Genomic DNA, 5,299 nt, shown 5'->3' with positions numbered 1-5,299 from the left:
AATCTTTTTCTCCGATGAAGGTTTCTCCCTCCATCTGTCGTCTCCGAACTTAGTGGCACTTCAGTGACAGACTGTCCATGCCACAGACCTTCCTCCTGAACACAAGGCATTTAACACTTCCTGAATTTCCCATTGTGAATACAGTTCCTCCTTCTCAGAAACACATGCAGTAAAGCGTGAGCGTCTACTTTCACGTTGACCAGAGTGGAGAAGCTACCGTGGATGGCTCTCACAATGGATCGTTGACGCTGGTGATCGGAGGGCAGCAGCTGGACAGGAGACAATGTCCAGTATGTGGCTGGCTCTATGGTTCTAGAACAGATGGGAATAAACATTTAGAACCTGTAGAACCTTTTTTTGCTTGCTGACGTTTTATGCGGTTTCCTCTATGTAGCGATGTTGCATCAGTCTGAAGATATAGCCGGTTCAGACTCAACCAGTGTTTTATTTTATATGCGAGATGGTATGGAGAACGTCTGTGTTTGGGAGGCTGAGTCAAATTCCTCGTATGTGAAAATGTACTTAAAGGGGTAGTGTGCTATTTTGGACATTCCGTCCTATTTTTGATATGTCTAACATCTGAAACAGAGACCATCATTTCATTGATCGCAAAAATATTGAGCTAGATCGAGATTTTCCACCGAATCAAATTTCTTTACAATACAAGTGGACAGGGCATGTTAATACGCATTGAAAAACTCAAGAAAAACCAGCAGGAAGCTCAGTGTGTAATCTGACTGGTCTCAGTGTGCTGCACTGTGAAATGTATCACAATCCGTTGTGTTTAGCATTGCTGCGGCATCATTTTCACCGCTCTCAGAGGAATAAATTCTGATTCCGATCCGGAGCATAGTTTCAGAAATCCAGCTTGAGAGTAGCGGAAAGAGAGAAAAAAAAATAGAGAGAAGATGAAAGGATTGAGATGTACAGCAGAGCATGGATTGATGTGCTCTTGTCCAAGTTCTGAGGTTCTCACATGGAATTGATAATGGCTGCCGACGGACACAATAAAGAAAGCAGCCTAATTCATTATTTAAACAGAATCAAGGAGATCTGTGATTTCTCTCAGATGAAAGGTTTCATTTGAAGCTGGCCCACAATGGCAGCCTCGAATAACCGTGAAAAACTGTTCTCCCATACTATTGTGAAGCAAGTAAGCTATTAAAAAAGAAATAATATGGGGAATGATATTAAATATCCGACAGAATAAAGTGTGCAATATTTCTAATCTGTTTCTCAGGTCATCTAGTCTGCCCGTTAAATCAACAGGCAGGAAAAGAGACTTTCCAGATCGTCTGGGAAGCCTGCAGGATTAGGGAAGCAGACAGGGACTTGATGGAACCACCATGCACACTGTCTTTGGTTTGGAAGAGATTGGGAATCTCTCTACGTAGGTCGTCCGTGTCAATGAGACAATGTCCTTTACAGACCATGGGCAAGGACAGGCCAAAAACACACACACACACACACACACACACACACACACACACACACACACACACACACATTTTCAGCCTTCCAGATTTTCTCCTTCGATCTGCCGTGCGGCCTGGCTGACGAGGTCCAGATGGCTGATGGGTAATCTATACAGCAGGATATCCCATCTCTAGAGGTGGACCGCTTCCATTAATTCATCTAATCTGCATCAACATCCGCGCAAGACGACGACGACCGGAGAAGATGCGTATCGCGCTAGACGCCCTCTACCCCAGTTTTGGAAAATATGTCACAAGTTCAGGAGGCCTCGGTTAATGTGACAAGTGCGTCGACGACCGATCCCTGTGCCAGATTGGTCGGTTTACACCTGCATACTCAGAGAGAGAAGCGCTTGGGGGCGTGGCTTCGTCACGGTGCTCCAGTAACCTGACGGAGGTGAGAGGAGTAACCGGATCTCCGCTCGATCTGACCCTCCCAGCTCTCCCGAGGTGGGACGACAATAGAGCCATTGTACCAAGTCATGGTTTCATTACGTCCTTGCCCTATTGACACAGATGTGTGTGTGTGTGTGTGTGTGTGTGTGTGTGTGTGTGTGTGTGTGTGTGTGTGTGTGCGTGTTCCGCAGGGTCTTATGCAGACTATTCGGTATCTAGTCGGTCTCTCCTGCTCCTCCAGCGCGTGACTTTTCTGTCTCGCCACGTCTCCGTGTGTGTCGGTGCGTGACGGCGTCGAGGCCGCGGCTGCTTCCTGTTACGTCTGGCCTCCCGCGTTCTGGTTGAACATCTGGTTGAACACGGCGTTCAAACACAGCTGAATGGATTGCATTATCCCCCTCTCCTTCTCCTCGAGCTCTCGTCCTCCCCCTCTTCCTCTCCTCCTGCCCCCCCCCCCCCCCCCCCCCCTCAACATCTCACACGTGGCCAGACACACATGCCTCAAAACCCCTGGAGAGACTGTAATAGCTGTGGAGGTTACTGTGATGTTACTCAGAGTGTGTGTGTGTGTGTGTGTGTGTGCGTGTGTGTGTGTGTGTGCGCACGTGTGTGTGTGTGTGTGTGCGTGTGTGTGCACATGTGTGTGTGTGTGTGTGTGTGTGTGCGTGTGTGTGCGTGTGTGCGCACGTGTGTGTGCAAGTGTGTGTGTGTGTGTGTGTGTGTGTGGTTGAGCTAGAGGTGCAACCTGTCCATATGTCCATGTTGCCTCAACCAAAACAAATCAACTCAAATCAAACTTTATTCATAGCGCAGTTCGTACACAAAGGCAACACAAAGCACCTCACAGAAAGAAAGGGGGGGACATCAATCACTGAGTCCAAAATCCCAAAGGTTGAAAGAGAATCCTGAAGACGCTCTGCTACAAAGTAACCAAAGTAAGGATTTGCTAAAAAACAACAACAACAAAAAACCAATACCAATACACTGTCTGAGACTGTTAACAGAATCAATTTAGCCTCGTAAAGCGCTTCTTTCTCCACTCGACAAAGCAAAGCTTCAAATCAATCAGGCCAGGGACACTTCTATCTGTCCTCAGACGGTCTGGTTGGGGCCTGCATGGAAGGAGGCGTTTGTCTGTAAACCCCATTAATACAGAGACGTGATTGGACACAACACCCAGACAAAGGAGCCGCATGAAGTGGAGAATGGGAGGTGTCGCCGGCTCCTGATTGGTAAGACTCTGCGACCTCCCAATTGCACCAGCGTCCCTCTTTACTTTATGACCAGGATTTAGGGGCTCTGTGGGTGAGGATTAGATTGGGGAGAAGGGGGGCGGGAGGGGTGTGGGGGGGGTAAGGATGTCTGTAGCTCCACTCAGTGTCCCTACACAGGGCTGGACAAACTATAATTATCAGACTCAAAGGTCCAAAGCTGAGACTTATAGCACTTGACAGCAGCGGAGAGGGTGGTGGGTTGGGGGGGTTGGGGGGGTTGAGGGGAGGAGGGTCCGGGTGGAGGTGTGATGGGTAGCGAGGGGGAGGGGGTGGGGGTTAACGGTGTCACTCCATGTCTGTGTGTGGGGACAGACGCCCTAATTACCCACACAGCTGAGGTCCCTCACTTTACGACCTGGGTTTAGTGACTGACCGGCGGAGGAGAGGGCGGGGGAGGGGAGGGGGGGGGGGACTGAGGTTGGGCGTGGGGGGAGGGGCGGGGTCAGAGGTGTCACCCGAGTCGACACGGAGGTCTTTGGCTGTGGAACAATGCCATGTCCAGGGAGGACAGGAGTGGAGGAGGAAAGAAAAGAAAAAAATGGGGTAAAAGAAGAGAAATGAAGGGATTTATTGGGGTGGGTGGGAAAGGAGGAGAATGAAGGAGAGGAGAGGAGAGGAGAGGAGAGGAGAGGAGAGGAGAGGAGAGGAGAGGAGAGGAGAGGAGAGGAGAGGAGAGGAGAGGAGAGGAGAGGAGAGGAGAGGAGAGGAGAGGAGAGGAGAGGAGAGGAGAGGAGGGAGACAAGGAGGAACGACAGGGTTTGTCATCAACGGAGAGAGTGGAGAGTGCACACTAGAGTCTCCCCCATTTGGCCTCAAACACATTTACCCAGCATCCTCTGTGCGGTCGTGGCCACGGAGAAACCCTCGCTGTTCTCCATCAAAGCGCCGAAAAGTGTAAACATTTGTGCTTCTTGCCGAGTCCCAGGGTTGTATCAGATCCGAGGAAAGCGATAAAGCCTTTTTCACCGAGCGTGCCCGAAGGGCGGGAGAGAGGACATGTTTACCAGGGCAACGCGGTCAGCTGTCTTTGATCTCCATCAAACCCTCTCCCCTATGCCCAGATACGTTCCACATGTTGTTTTCAGGTGAGATGCCTCCAGAGAATTCCCCTGTGCACACTGCCGGGGGTTTCCATGGATACTGTAGAAATGTGGGGCGGTCAGGTGCGCTGTTGTTTGTTGACGAGTGAAAACCCGGCTTTGAACCTTTCACTTATTTTACTCATTTGTGGCACATCATGTTCAATAACCTCCATAAGTTTATCACACCATATCAGAAAGGCTGATGTAAACTCATATTAGATTCTAGGAGCCGAGAGAATAACCTTCACAACAACATCGACAACTAAACCTGACACCTTTAAAGGGTCTGTAAAGGACAATGGCCCATTACAGCCGAATGAAACAGTTGAATATATATTTATGTAGAGAATTAAAGGGGAGGTACCAGATGGCTGCATGCTAAAATCCCAAGTGAGGCATTTTGCCGCAGTGCCCTTCAGCAGTAAGGCACTTAACTTAGATTGCCTGGTTGTGTGTGGTGTGGGCTTCTAGCCCCTCGGTGGATCACCTGTGAAATTCATATTTCTGCTGAGTCCAGACCCCGTGTGTGAGGGACGCGTGTGACATTAAAGGTTACTGCTGCGTTGTCAATTTTCCGCCACACAGTGAAAAGGCACTCAACTTCACATTCAGTTTGTACGGTATTGTAGATCTCCTAATCATTTTTTCCAAGTCAGACTCACATTAACTGACTAACGATATCTTTTGCTCCAGATACCTTGTTATTTTCAAGCAGCCAGTTCACCCACAAAGGATCTGTCTGGTAAAGTGGTGCACATGACACAGGGAACCCATAACAAGCCCTTTAAAGCCTGTCCAGAAGGAGCTAGTGTGCTCAGCTTTTAGCACCGCCCTACATAAGTCCTTGTTTTAGACAATGACAACGGGTAAACAATGACGTGAGCGCAGAGCGGCCGCGGTCGCAGAGAGACAGAACGGTCTGTTCATGAGAGGGCACTAAACACCATGACTCCCGCTGTATTTAGACAACATAGACGCAGAACAGTGTAAGCACAGGTGCTAGCGGTGACGTTGCTATAGCAGTTACACTGCAAGGAGAGAGAGCATGAGTCAGTCAGTAGCTGATCAGTAG

The sequence above is a fragment of the Borostomias antarcticus genome (assembly GCF_949987555.1).
Source record: "Borostomias antarcticus genome assembly, chromosome: 14".
NCBI lineage: Eukaryota > Metazoa > Chordata > Actinopteri > Stomiiformes > Stomiidae > Borostomias > Borostomias antarcticus.
Note: the sequence above shows the minus strand (reverse complement) of the source record.